This window comes from Meleagris gallopavo, chromosome 20, assembly GCF_905368555.1.
Source record: "Meleagris gallopavo chromosome 20, MGAL_WU_HG_1.1, whole genome shotgun sequence".
Classification (NCBI taxonomy): Eukaryota; Metazoa; Chordata; class Aves; order Galliformes; family Phasianidae; genus Meleagris; species Meleagris gallopavo.
Window position 1 is genome coordinate 9,181,492 of NC_139423.1, and position 15,562 is coordinate 9,197,053.

Sequence of the window (15,562 nt, forward strand, 5' to 3'; positions counted from 1 at the left end):
GAAATAGACTTCACGGTTTGGATGCCAAATTATATTTGACATTTAATTTACCATCTATGAAGCTGTAATATTTCACCTAAGCAGAATGGGAAGGAAACAATAGGAAATTCCATTTTCCAAAAAGAAATACCAACACTCGTTGCAGTCAATAATCAGATAACTAAAGAAATAGATTGTTGACCATAGTAAAGTACATCTAAACATGACGAATGTAATGGATTACAGAGAAAATATTTGATATATAGAATTGTAGGAATAATGCACGTAACAAGATTGAGTTTCATGATTCTTACCTCTGCTTCTTGATCTGGTCTGAATGACAGGAAGTAGCAGCAGCAATGCAAGCACTGGAGCCAGGCAGCAAAGCTCAGAGCAAGACTTACCTTCAGCATCTGCAGACTTGAAACCAGTACTAAGAGCAGGGGAGCATCCTGTTGGGATCTCTCACGCTTTAGGCAATGGAGCAAGCAGGGTTCCAGGCTATTGATACATGAACATTTTTCACTGTCACTCTGCCTGAATCTCTTGTGAATCTTTGGAAGGCAAAGCTGAAGATGTTTCAGAGAACTTCACGCACTGCAAAGAAGAGAAAATATTCATCATGAGTATTTATCTGTTCCCGTTCCTGATGGGCTTGGTTTCTTTTTCTAAAAAAACATTCTTAGTCTTATCTTCTATAAGAAGAAGAAGAGCAACCATATCAATTTTTATTGGAATACAATAGACATTATAGCTGTTACCAAACATGAAATATAATAAACATTACATTAACACACAATTGTCCCACTTTTGGGGAACTACACAGGCAAGCTAGCTGCCGTAAACGCACTCAAAACACATAGCTCTCTTACAGAGAATATTAAATCAATTAGCCTTCAAGAACAGGAAATTACATAGGTCACTCCAAAAGTAATGCCTCCTGTTTACTTCCATGAGAACTACAACAGATACAAAAAAAGCACCATAACACTATTTGATAGAGCAAATTCTCAACTACAAAACACGATTTTTCAACACAGTCACCACCATTAGCTGTGCACTTTTGTCAGTGACAAACAAGAGCTCAGAACAATCTGCATGGCTGCCTGGGATGTGGTGTGTGTAGGTGTAAAGGAAGCTGTGTTTAGCCTAGAACAATATTGGTTTGGAGCAAAGCAAAGCATTTTCTCAAGCTGTAGAAATTGCATATTGTCGGTGGCCAGCAGATTTTGTTTGCTTTTATGCTGAAGATTTAAACTCAAACTGAGTGTTTTTAAACTGGAGAGGAGAGCTTGTGGTAAAAGAATGAAGAACTTGCCAGTGAATCAGTGCAACATCATTACCATCTAGACTTGGGAAATCATCCATCATCCAGCAGCAGCCAACACAAGCTGAAATTTACCACGCTCTGTCTACATACATTCTGGTGAACAGGCACCTTCCCTCCTAGCTCTGAGTGGACTGAAAACAGATGGTCATAAATAAACAAACACAGCCCCAGATAACCTTCTTTCTCTCTTAGCAGCTCCACTCTGAGCACTGAGCAGCCCTTGCTGGGAATTGTGCTGTGGCATCACTGCTGCAGGTGAGTGTGGGATGTAGTCCAGAAACCCCTTCTTGAAGTAGTGAAATACCACCTACTTTCGTTTCATGCAAATTATTCAGCTTGCTTTATTATCTATTATTAACCAGTTATCGTTGCCCACCTGTGTGTCATGGTTTTCTGATTTTTGGTTATCGGTATTCCACATCATAACATCATAAAACCATGACACTGTGAGACAGTAATAAGGATGACTTATCGTACCCTTAATCAGTTTTGTTTTATCTACCTGTCAGTGGGCTCTCATTTGCTGTTTGCCCTGACGTGTGTTTGTGCTGTCGCTACAGAACTGAAACTGGCTGAGATGGTTTAATTGTGGGATATGCAAGCTGAGGGTGATCATTACAGACAGCTCAGTTAACCACCTCTAGAGCCTGATCCAGCACAACAAGCCTGTTATGAAACACTGTTATTAACAAGGACAACAAATACCTGAGACATAGTAACTGTTATTGTTTATATCAAACAATTCCACATGGGGAAAGAAAAAAAAAAAAAAAAGACAAATACAGATGCTATGAATAACTGAATAATTTGGGAACAGATCACCAGTATTACTGCAGTAGCAATATCAGGAGCAAATCTCAGCTCCCAGATTCCCAAGCCTTTCTGCACACCACACAACCAACCCACCCTCCACTCCCTGCATGAGCTGCTCCCTGCTCACTGCTGGATGAGCCTCAGCCAACACTGCTCCACAATCACCTTTACAATGCTGTCTGTTTAATGAGACTGCACTGGATGAACCAACCTATAAATAATGTAAGGAAAGCAGGTTTTGATATTTATAGTTATCATGAAGAATTTAGTGATGACAGTAGAGTGTACCCTAGACATTAATTTCATTAGATATAAATTACACTAGTATGACATTGATATATTGTAATTAAAACTAATGATCCATTGATTCTCATCCAGAAATTCAGTTAAGATGACAAATATTCTTTTATTATAGACCAACGAATAAATATTAAAAGCATACAAAAGTCCAGGAGGCAAATTCTGCTTTCATTTATGCCAAGGTTCATATTCCAGTGAAGTTACTGAAGCTGGGGCTATGGCATGAATAAAATGTAGTGTTTGGGAAGCAGGCTCTCAGAAGCAGAATAGGGGCAGGGAGCTGGAGGATGGCTCCGGTTTCACACAAGAGCTTTCTGAGGAGGTTTGATCTACAAAGAGGAAATCTCTGCTGCCCCTCACCCAAATTCACTGATACCCACCTGGAGCCACTGTGGTCAGACACAGCCAGATGTGTGGAGGAAGGGCTGTTCCCTGAGTACTTTGTCAAAAGCAATTTCAGCACCAGCTGTGTCTAAGACCCCTACATGAGCACATCAGCTCTGGGTGAAAATGCAGCTGATGGCTCCCCAGGAGCAGCATTAGTGATGCACAAATGCTCGGCCACATCGTCAGAACAAAATGGAAGAGAACAAAAGCTATGAATCTGAACCAAGCACTGCTTGTTTCAGTGTCATTCAGGACAAAACACAACACCTTCCTCTTTCCTCCTAGATCAAAGGCCACTGAAGTCTCACAGCTGCTGTACAAATATTCCCATCCCTTGCTTTTACCCATCCTCTGCTTCTGTCACACCATTTTCCTACAGTAAGGCCTTCAAAAGAGTGTGCCATTCTTTTCATCATAAAAACTGAAGATAATTTCTTCTTGAAGCTTAGACCTGCCAGATGCCAGTGAAACAAATTCTAGATTTGTTAATTTTAAATTTTTAGAAATATCTGTATTGACCTGTGTAGGTGTATGAATGTATGTAGGGCTGACATTCGGAACCACCCAACCCTTTGTTTGAAACATCTGACTGCCCAAGGCGGTCACAAAGTGGGTGAAGCTTATCTACTAACACACCTGAGAGAGATGTTCAATCTGCTGTTCAGTGAGATAGCATTTGGCTGACCAGACAACTTAGATTTGGGAAAAATGGTTCAAATTAACCATCTTTAGAGCACGCAGGAGCAGCTCATTTAGGAGCCTACTTCGCATTCCCATTAGTTTCATCAGCTAAGTTGCACATCGACATTACACATCTTCACACACCAAATGACCCCCTTCTCCCATCTGCTTGCACTCAAACTCATGGCGTTTCTCCCCTCTGTAACTCCAGACCAGAACATTTCCTCATTTCACCCTTTTTTTGGCTGACCAAGCAACTACTTCCCACACATTTTAAAGTGCACCCACCATTGCTTTGGCAATCCAAACATTGAGTATGTGATAAGATATGCTGGGGACAGCAATAACCCATGAAGCCTGGACCTGAGCACAGACAACAGATGTGTTAGAGATGTGCAGGGCAGTTCCTGAGAGGTGGAATGCATATGTAACTTAATTAAGCATTTTCCTGCAGGCCTAACTAATTCACTGGGCCAACAGATACTGTATTTAGGAGGGTGCATGTTTAATTTACAAATTAGTGGATTACAGTAATATGCATAACAACATATTAAATGAAGTATTAATGTAATACAACCCAAACGACACATGATAAACCATATAAGCATATATACAAACTTGATTTAATACGTTAGCTTCCTTTGCCCTCTGTCAGTCTGATTGCCTTTGCATAATCCATGTTCCTAATTATCCCCCGGTATGCCTTGCATATAAATAGCTAATTAGATGGTGTCCCTGTCAGCTATGAAGTATGTAATATCTGGAAAAAATACTCCTTTAGAAATTTAATTTAGGATAACAGATTGTGCCATCTAACCAAAGAATTAAAGCTTTCAGTTTACTAAGATGTTTGCGCATTTAATATCAACTTGATACTATTATATTAGTGCCTCAAAATGCGTCCAGTCATTTTGTTCTTAAAAAAAAAATAAAAAATTGTCCTGTCAAAAGTATATACAGTAATTACAGCAAGTTGCTTAAGACCTAAATATTACCTCACACAACACAATCTGACATGTGCATCCATTCTCCATTAAATACATGCCAACGGGGGGATGCTGGGATGCACTCAGGGAAGCACCGCACCAAAGCAGCTCAGCGGCTGCGCAGCACTGCAATCCTCCTGCTCACAGGTGGACGCCCCTGGGAAGGGCACTGGGCTTCTGAGGCTGCTGGATGGCAAACCCTGCACATCACATTATTGTGCACCAAGCGCTTTTCTCTCATCTTGCCTTGAAACCGGCTGTTTCACCCCCATTAACTCCAATGCACACAGCACGCTTCCAAGACCTTCCTTCACACTTAGCAAAGAGGAAGGCAGGAAGCCTTGCTGACCATCCTTTCTCACCCGTTACTGCATTCTTTAACTTCTTCACAAACTCTTGTGTTGGTTTTTTTTCCCTCCAAGCCTTTAGTGGGCTTCAATCCAATTTATTTAATTTGACAAAGTAAGAACAAATCCAAATACACACCTGTATGTAAAATGCTGGCTACAACAATCACCTTCCCTTCCTCTGCTGCAAGAAGCCAATATTAAGAAGGTGAAGGTTAGAAGGAATAAAGGGAGAGCGCCATAGGGCTGCAGGCAGCAGTGTGGCAGAGCAGATGGATGCCTGAACACCTTGCTGCCCTCCTCTCATACAGCTAAGGTTTTCATAGTCATATACCACATTCAAATAACTTCCCTCTTTCATCCCTGTGGCATAGATATTTAGGTTTAAAATTCATTCCTTCACGTAACAGCTGTTTTCATCTGAAGGAAGTATAAGTGCCTTCATAAAGGTATAGAACAAGAAAACAGTAAAGTTAGAATGAATTAAGAAACAGCCATGTGTACCTCTCCCCAAATTAGCAGATTGCACATTTTTCTCTAAGTTAATCATTAATACTATATAACAATTTAAAAAAAGCAACACTACTAGATTCTTCATTCAGTTCTTTTGTGTCCCGTAGATAATATCAATGGGTATTCTCCAGATCCACGTTTTCATGCCAGGAATGAGCCCAAGGGAGAAGAAGAGTTGGAACACTGTGCTCTGTGGCTTGCCCACAGCAGGCCTCATTCATCCCTGGTGCAACCAAAGTACACAAGCAGCTTGGTGCGATCTGCTGTGCGTGTTATATAACCCATGTAAAGGGCAATGATGCACATTTCAGAGTAATTAAGGTTCATAAAGTGCTGGGATTACAAAACAAGTTCTTATAAATAGCACAGGAATGAGCATTAAAAAGATGGAAATGCAAATCTTTTCCCTTGGGGGTGATAGGGAGGGGATTTTTAAAAGCAATTGCTTCATGAGCTCATGCTCCTTTTTCCAAAATGCAGCCTATAAGGTGGGGATGAGGCAGTCCCAGGGGACCGCAGGGCTGGGCTCACCCATGGCACTGCAGCGCGCTGCTCCCATCACCATCACTTCCCTTCACTATGACTGTGTTTCTTAAGGCTTCAGCTTCACAATTTCTGTGCATTCTTTTCAGGGTTAACTGCATTCACACATTTTTAGAGAGCGATTGTTGACACCTGCAGAGCTATTTGGGGAATATTAGAATCTTCTGTAATAGGATGAACTGCTTTACTACTACTGAGTAAGGCAGGTAGGCGCTTCCAAGGATTCCTGATAAGACAAAAAATAATTCATAAGATAAAGGATTTATTAACATTTGGAAGTGGAGATAGCAAGCAGTGCCAACCACCTTGGGCACTTCTAGAGCTGGCAAAGCCCTGGATATCCCTCTTTAAGTGGTATCAAGCACCTGAACATGCCACCTTTACAGTGAAGCCTTGTCCATGGCATGCACTGACAGTTTTTTCCACTTATATGAAGTTTTTGCATTTTACAGTCCTTTCCCCATATGAGGGAATTTATGCTTTTAATATTACAGTATACCATAGCAACCTGCATTACTCGCAGTAAATATATTCCCGTGATTATTTTGTATATCATCAGCAAACCTAAATGAAAATGACGATGTCTAGAGATACTTTTTAGCTGATAGTTGTATTTATTCTGCATGTTTATGGACTCGCTGTCAAAACAGTTGTAAAATATGCATATGAGAATGTATTCCCTAGAAACTCAGAAAAATGAGGTAGTCCAGTCTATCCTACTTTAGATATATAGGCACTGCAAAATGTATCTCCATTGATGTTTTTATTACAGTTTAAAGCAGGGCGCATTTTTAAAGCTTTGTGGGACGTCAGTAAGAGCATCTCCAGCCACACACTTCACTTACCGACGTGTCTGTTATCAAGTGTTTATTAGGCTGTGATGACTCCAATAAAGCGGAGGGAACTCTAGAGGAGCTGCATGTCTCCTGTACATGAGATCTTCCTTTTTCTTTTTTAAAGCAGATCAGAGAGTCTCCCTCGCCCCCGCCAAGACAAAAAAATGATTCACTGCTGTCTTTCAAATGCTGTTGCATGGAATATGTCAACTCATGAAACCATGCAAGTTTCTCCCAGAATATTGTTCTTTGAAAACTGTGAGCTGATATTATTCTGCTAAATGTCATTATTTACACCTTGCTTAGCTTCTGCCTAAATCTTTGCTTTAGCATCACTGGTGAAGCTTAGCACTGGGTTGGAAGTTTAGGATCCGGGCTGCAGGACTGCACTTTGGTGGATGACTCACAGCCATCCGTATGCAGAGATCATTTTTAACCATGGTGCTCAGTATCATTACTGTATACATAATAAAGAGATCCTGTTTTACCCATATGAGCCTACCATTACCCACAGCCAGCCACAGGATCTGGAAAATAAGCTACGCTCTCACCCACCCAACAAATTTTTCATCACAAGTCTTGAAACTTGCTTCACCAGGTAAATGTTCTGCATTGCATTGAAGCTCTTCAGCAGTTAAGGACAGGGTTTGATTTTTCTGCAAAGAATGTTTGAGACAGACGCTAGCATGAGCAGCCTACACAATCAAATCCACTCCTGTTAATTAGAATCTTGCTTCATTTGAATGAATAAGCATCTCTGCATCTGGTACGAGTCATGTTGCTAACATTTTTGTCAGGTGCTTGTCTTCATTTAGCAATTAAACCAGCACAGCACCGAGGGCCAGCTTTTCAATCTGCATCGTGCCTAACTGCAAGATTTCTAGAAGCAGCTACACAGCATTTGATTTCAGAAAAAGAATAAAGAACAAGGTTTGGGTATACAGGTCTTCCAATAAAGCCCAGAGCCCAGAAAGTTACACCTGTCCTAAGGCATGGAAACAGGAGTGCCTGCTTGGTACCTGTGTCTGTGGTAGAACCATGGGCTGAGCACCTGCAGGCATGGTCCAAGAATGAGCTGAGTAAACCCCATTTTGTAGAAGAAACTTGGATTATAAACAAATTTCTGCCATATTCCTAGATGCTCCTCCACTTCCTTTCTTCTAGGTGACTCATCACAGAACACTTCCTCCTAAAGAAACGTGATGTGCTCAACCTCATTTTCATTCTGGTGCTTTTCCCAGGGCTTCATTTCAGCTATTCTGAAGGCCTTCAAGAGGAACAAGATCAAGAAGAAGTAGAAAAACAATGAATAGGAATCCAGGTATGAATTTAAGGACAGCCTGGCTTCTCTCTGCTTGGCTCACACAAGTTCAGGCAGCAATCTTCTACCAAGCTTCATCAGAAGTCATTTTGATTAACACATCATGTATGAAAACTCTGCCCATCATCATCAGGGACTGTGCTGGGGGAAGTCCAAGAGCTGAAGTTCTCCTTGTGGACATTGAAAATCCAAGCACTGTGGCTGGGGACTGTAACAGACTCAACTTCAGCACGTTTAATTAAGTTAAAATCTATACTGCAACTTTTCAACTTTTTTGTCCCCAGAATGTTCTTGTTTGCTCATGTGAAGCAAAACTAAACAAAGAAAGTTGATATTATCATGGCAAGAAAAAGATACGGTAGGAATGACTAAGTAATTAATGCAAGTCTTTTGATTAAAGTCAATTTGCCTTCAACATCATGACTTTTAATGTGCCCTAGGCCTGCATTAATAACTCACTCGCACATGGCTTCACAAGTTGTTTAATTATTTATAAATTTTATTACTTTTTAAAACAAGCAACCTTAATGAGATTAATACAATTATTTTCTTACTTAACTTTTACATATTAAAAGGATGGAACTTCATGCTCTCCCCAATAAACCTCCAGCTCTTTGTCCTGCCTGCCTGCAGTTCTGCAGTCCTCTCTATGACTGAGTGCCGCCGGGTTTCTTGTGCACCCTGCACACACCGCTATGAGGGCTAAGGCCAAGATTCATTTTGCTGCTGCAACTGCTCTTCTTCAGGTTACAGGTCTGGTAAAACTTCTCCAAAGCAGAGCTAAAGCAGATGGGATATAAAGGACAATCTGGACATCATCACCTGCTATCACTTTATTTTAGGATGCTGACTATCAGAAGCAGAAGCATCACTTGCTATTAGGAACTACAACACTGAACACCTCTGAATTCCTTTGTGGTACGAAATTCAGTCTTCAAAACTCTGCAATGAACAAAACAAGTGCTGTTTTTCCTCTAGAAAGCCATCTGCACCACCACAGCAGATGTATCTCTGACCAAAGGTGACTTGAATTTAGATGCCACCCTTAGAAGACACTTTAGAAAACAGCATTTTCAAGATCAGAGAAAAGCATATGATGCATTTAGAAGGAACTGCTTATAGTCAGTAGGTTGAAAATCAGAAATAACTCAATTAAAAATGCACAAAACCAGAAATTATGTAGTGCAATTTTGAGCATCAGGCTGCTTTTTCTTCCACATCTTTCTAAAGCATTAAATTTTCTTTGTGAAATGACTTTGGCCTTTCTGTGAAGGACACTGCTTCCTGCAAAAAGCTTCTGCTAAGAGCCTTATTAATTGCGAGATCACTGCATTTAGACAAAATAAAAATCTGCCTGGGCAATAAATATTTCTCTTAATGTATGTGCATCAGTTCAAGGGAATTTGCAGAGCTAGAAACAACTGTTCCGAATACTGATAGACTCATAGAACTTGGTATTCTCTGATCACCTTCCTTTCAACTATTCGATTAACCTAGGAAGACACAAATGAATTAAATCAGACAAAGCCTGCAGAACTTATTCAGTATAAGCCTAGCACGTGTGCCACCAGTAAGACTAATTGCTATCAATCAATTTCCTTCACTGGCAGCGGAGATAAAAAATACCTGGGGCAAAGTAGGGCTTGCCTTCCAGAGCAGCTCATTGATACATGTTGATATGGTAAAATCCCATAGCAGTTTTACCAAGATGAATCATTTTAACGCACACACAAAAAACCAAAAACATAAAAGAAATCTCACGGCTATTTGGCCTAAAGCATTCACAATTGAGAAAAGTACCCTTGCATGCAAAAGTATAATTGAGAGCATCATCTGAAAAAAAACATTTGGATTTCATTGTTCCAGGTAAAGAGACGAAACACATTCCCCTGCTGCTTTTGAGGATTTGCTGTTGTATTTCATGCTCGGATGAGCAGAGGCTCCTTGAAGCACCAAGAGCCAGGCATGCAGAAGGACTGGGCTGTGCCCTGTGCTGCTCCCTGCACACAGAAGGCTGCTCCCATGTCTGCCACGCTGCCACCCGCCGCGCTGCCGTGCTCTGAGCCCAGCACTGTACATCCACACCTCCCTGGAACTCAGCCATCAGATTCTCTTTTTAAAACAAACATCATCCTGCTTAATCTTTCCTGAATTCATAATGGCTGACATTGTAACAACAGCATCCAGTGCCAAATGGACTCACATGCACCAGGGACAGATGCGGCACCTAGAAGGGATTTATATCTTCCCTTGATACTGTAACACTAACAAGTTCAGTACTCAAGAGTTGCAGGCTTTCCGGAGACATCTTTACGAGACCCTGCTGACTCCACCAAAATTTATACCTGCTCAAGCATGTTCTCTGAACCACAATTGCAGACACAATAAATTTAACAGATCCTTTATATGACAGTAGATGCTCCTCAGTGCTCCTTTACATGGCACTAGAGGGGAAGCACTCCTATTCCGCAAAGCCTTGTAGCCTATTCCAGTTGCTCTTTCTCAGCGCTCACAAGTATTTTGCAGTTTGGGAGACACAATTAAGGAGAAGAAAACCAAGCCCAATGTACTGACTCAATTATTCCCAAGGAAGACACAGCAATGGCCCGGCCTTCCTCCACACTGGCTCTGCAGTGCTGATGGCTATGAAGTGTCAGCCTGAACACTGCAACATCCACAGCAGTGGGGAGGACTGCCAAACGCCTCTGTAAGGTGACCAATTTGTAGGATGCCGGTAAGACCTCCATTTCAAAAGCCAGCATGTAATACAGCTGATACTGAAAGCTGTTCTATGGCAGAGTCCAAAAGGCTCCAACAAATAGGCAAGGGTGAATGTTTTTCGATAGCATGTGTTTTTACTTTGATCTTTCAAGTACTGACCTCCATTTGAGCACATAATTGGAGAGATCTAGAGAACATTTTAAAACCTCACCTGCTAATACAGTTTCACCTGAGACAACTTCAGAAGTGGAATGTATTACGTTACTGCTAAAGTTTAAGGCAGAGGAAGGTGTTAGCTGTAAACATGGCTATTCAAAAGATAAATATTTAAATACAGACTTCATGTCAGAGTCTATCAAATACAATATTCACCAGTTGGCTTAAGCCAATAGGAAATTTTAACAGAGAATGAACTACTACTTTTCACGGTTATTTAAACCAAATTAACAATGACAGTAATGCAATTTCCGTGGCATGACTCTTTTTCATTTCTCTTCAGCTGCCTCCTGCTAGAATCTTTAGAGAAGTTTAAACTGATTTCAAGAAACCCTCTGAAAAAAATGCACTTTCCTATTATATATCTTCCAGGTGTTCACAGAAGTGCAGAAGAGAAAACATTTGCATTTCCACTTAAATGCTCTGTTTATACAGAGCTGTAGATGGAAAATGACAACAGGCATTTTCCAAGACCATAAATATTTACCTTCACCAAACTACAAAGCTGGGGCTTGGGATCACGATGCATTTCTAGTAACCTGTGCAGAAAGATAGTGTAAGATTTTAGTAACGAGGGACACTGCTGAAGAAGCAGTCTGACAGAAAGGCTAATTAATAGGTGTTACAAGTTCAGAACTAGTGATCTCTAATTTGAAATAGACTACTTAAAACAGTTTTTATGGGATTACTTCATGCTGCTATGCTGTTATAATATTCAATGTGCTAAAATTATCCTTTGCTGTAAGAAGGAACTATGGTTTCAATAGAACAACCCACTTCACAGTTTCACTCATTCAGTCTGATTGTAACTGTATGCTCTTAATAATTTCTACTGAACGTTCACATCATTGCCTAAAATTGTTGTTACAGCTTTGCATCTATGAAATGTATTCAGGAAGGAATCTCCTCCACTAAAGCCAGCGGAACAACTTTCTTTGGAGTCACTTGAGGTTGTGAGGGTCTCTCGTCAGTAGATGCAGCTGTTATCTTTGTCTTCACTTCAGTAGTCCTTGGAACAGGTACCTATAGAGGCATTGTCGTAACAGACACTGAAGAAAATCAACTCTGCCCCAGTTGAAAGCAGGGCAGAATATTTGATTCAGAGCTATAAATCACATTACGTCATAGCTGGAGCTGAACTACAGTTTCCAGAGGTCTCTGTACTTTAATCAAGATTTATGCTGTTAGGAAAAGACCTCAAAAGAACTGGGACTCTGGGTTCTCTCTCTTCCAGCTCTTGCTTTCTGCCAACGTGGATTCCAGCCAACAGCCAGCACATGTCCAAAATGCCACCCAACATCATTTCATTGAGCCATCTTACCCAGCAGCATCACTTCAGATCACTGCAGAACACAGGCTGTTCTAGGAGTCCCAGCAGAGCTCATCTGATATGTTTACCTGCTTCTGTCAGGACACTCAGGTTACAAACCTCTGGTGCTTTGGGAGCCTTACGGTCTCCTGATGCCTGACTGCATTCTTAATTCCCCAAGCTCTATTCCTAGCATTCCTGATTAATACAGATCACATCATGTGTGTTAGAGTAAGATGCAATGAAATTAAATCTCTTGACAGCAAGCTGACTTTTAGGGCTGTCTGCCAAGAAACCTGATTACTCTAACCAATCATTTGCAAAAATTACAGAAAACCAACTTGCTGATCCTAACTATGCCGGGGGAAGGGAAGGCAAAGGGGAAATCAAACAAGAGAGCTCAGGTGAAGACACGAAATAAAATGAAAACACTATGGATAGGTTTTGCAATGTTGTTTTTTTTTCCCCTTAAATAATCAGATTTATTACATTCTCAGTGGATTTCTCTGTTTTATTAACAGTCATTGTTTCATGCCAGGGCTACACCTGACACAGCTACAAGAAAGGTAACATGTTTTGAACTCCTATTTTTCAGAAAAGTATTAGGGAAAATAAGCTGTGAAAATATAACAAGTTGCTGATATATGGCTATTTACATGAAGGTTACCTCAGAGTTGCACTGAAAATCAAAGCAGGTTGAGGGAAGCTGCTTCTTTTTTCCTTCACTATTATGTTCCCCAGTACTAGACAAAACTTGCTGCAAAAGAAGTGTATTCCATTCCAACAGTACGGTTTGTTTTGCTGTTTTTTTTTTGTTTGTTTACTTGTTTGTAACTTTCTCCTTCAGGCAGCATTTGGAAGTGGTACAGGATACGTCTTCCTAGAGGTAAGCTGTTCTCACAGGTGTTTTTATCCTACATTTTGTTATTAAGGTATTGCACCACTATGATACAAATGTAGCTATGTAAGTACTTTTATCTCCCTTCTGAATTGTGGTATAAATAGTTTTCCATAAAAACCCTCCTAAAATAATTTATGTAGTAATTATCATAAAGTACATTGAGCATTCAGTAATTAATAGTTCCAAACATTCATATTTTCCTTTATGCAAACAAGTAACTATGTCAACAAAGTCTTAGCAGAAGATACTCTGTTAAAGAAAGACATTAGGGGAGTTTCAGCTTTGTTTTTCCCCTCTTCTCTCAGCAGTCTTCATTAATATAATAAAGCTCTCATTATAAAATCATTAGTGTAAATGCAAATAAAGTTTTACATTGTTAATGTCCCCAACCAGGTCCTTAATCACTTGAAAAGTCATGCTGCATTAAGTCTAACATTGATTAGACAAGATAAAAGGGAATGACGTAGAAGATGTTACCTTATACTGAACTGTTTGGGAACCAAGTGCTCTTTGTGCTCAAAGCTGTTTTTCTGCATTGTTCATATTTTGAAAGCCAGAAAGTCTAAACTGAAATAATTAGACAAAACACTCGACTTCAGTTATCTGAGGAGTCCTACAACTCCTGGGAATCTTTATGGCCCTTCTCATGTTGCCCACTACCCAGCTCCATCCTATCCCCTATCCGCTGCACTAATTAACCCGTGGGAAATTATCATGTATCAGATGTCTTTCAGACAGAGTGGCTTTAGAGAAAAGCAAGTTGCTTGACTTTGGTCTAGGAGTACAAAGGAGGAATACTGAGGCCTGCCCATAAACCAGATGATCTAAGCCTTCTTTCAAGAATTTTTCATCACATTCACTCTGGAGGACGTCAACATCTTATGCAGTGCAGCATAAAGCAACTGAATGCATTTCCATCCTAGTATTTTTCCTGCATCTATTCTGTATTTAGCATAGATCTAGGAATCACTGGTGTAACATTAACAGTTGGCACCATGTGGCATTAAGACAGGACTGCAATCCCTCTATTGCAGGATGCACCAAACCCTGCTAAATTGTAGGAAATGCTATCTACACAAGCACAAATATCCCTGATTTAAAGCACAACAGAGACAGTGTTGCAGACCCGCTTCCAGCTTTTGAGTCCTACAGATTGCTACTGAGAAAACACAGCTGCTTCCACACCGAGCCATTCCGGTGTGTTACTTGTGGAAGGAATTGCTACATCCGCCAGAAATGCATGAACACGATACGACTGGAATGCAGAAGAACATCTTCATCTGGAGTCTTTTTCCTTGATTTTTGCCTATCCAAGTTATTTTTGTGCTTCCAGAAGAAAGTCATCAGGACTATCATAATTAATTAGTCCAAAGATGAGGGCGGCTGATTGCACTAATAATCATAAATAGATCAGACAGATTTAAATCATGAAGCCAAATACAAGGGGAGAGACTAAAATAGCTCTTCCAGGCTTGAAAGAAGTGTACTGTAAGGGAAGAAACCAGATAACTCCTAATCTTAGAATTCTTAGTTTGATAGTCTCATGCACTACTTCATAACCCAGACACCAAAAGGGGAGGTGGGGGGGACGACTCACAAAACAAACCCCATGACCTACAGGCATAGCTAGTGTGCAAGCAATCCAATTTACAATTTGGGCCGGTCTTGCTGACGTTCTATTTCACCAAGAATTACATGTCACTTGATGACAGTTTAAGTTGACAGAGAATATCGACACAAGAAATCAAGCAGGAAATTGCTTGCAAATAATTTCACAGAAAGAAAAACTATTAAAGTTGCAAACCAAGGATTTGAACATTAGGAAATGCCAAAAATTAAGGTTGTCCGTGCTACTTCAGTTCAGCTTCCAAGAAATCTTCTTTCAACCATGCCCTCTATGCATGATGATACACTCCTTAATTACAGAGAGCAACTCTCAAATGAGCTCTGCCAAGAGACATGCCAGTCTTCTGAAGTGAGATCAAGAAAACAATCTCCTTTTCATCTCAATGTATTGTGTGATGCAGTCATTGTTAGCATATTGTAGCTGCTATTTCCAAAGGGGCTTCTCAGATTTACAGCTTAGAGAAGCACTAAATACCTGAGGCTTTCAAGTTAGTTAAGGAATGACAACGAATGTTCTCAACATCTGGTAAGTGTACTAAAAGAAAAAGTGGGAAAAGAAGATGAAAAAAGAAACAAACCCTCAAATGAACAGAAATTGCAGTGAAATAAATTTCTCCTTTCAACTCCAGAACTACCTGTCTGCCTCCTTTCCCTTCAGCTCAGATCAGCGAACTCCCACTACTTCCACGAGACAGTAAGTAGTGCAATGGCTGCACACAGAATACGAAGTCAGATGTTAACAGGCTTAGTCTG

At 40.4% G+C, this 15,562-nt stretch overlaps 1 long non-coding RNA gene across 1 annotated transcript in view; it reads right to left on the reverse strand.

The window, feature by feature from the left end:
- LOC104913818 (uncharacterized) overlaps window positions 1-15,562 on the reverse strand; it is a 239,754-nt gene that overhangs the window by 2,075 nt on the left and 222,117 nt on the right. The window contains exon 5 of the long non-coding RNA XR_014887448.1: window positions 384-576. This is a non-coding gene — a long non-coding RNA (uncharacterized LOC104913818). The remainder of the gene's footprint in view (window positions 1-383; window positions 577-15,562) is intronic.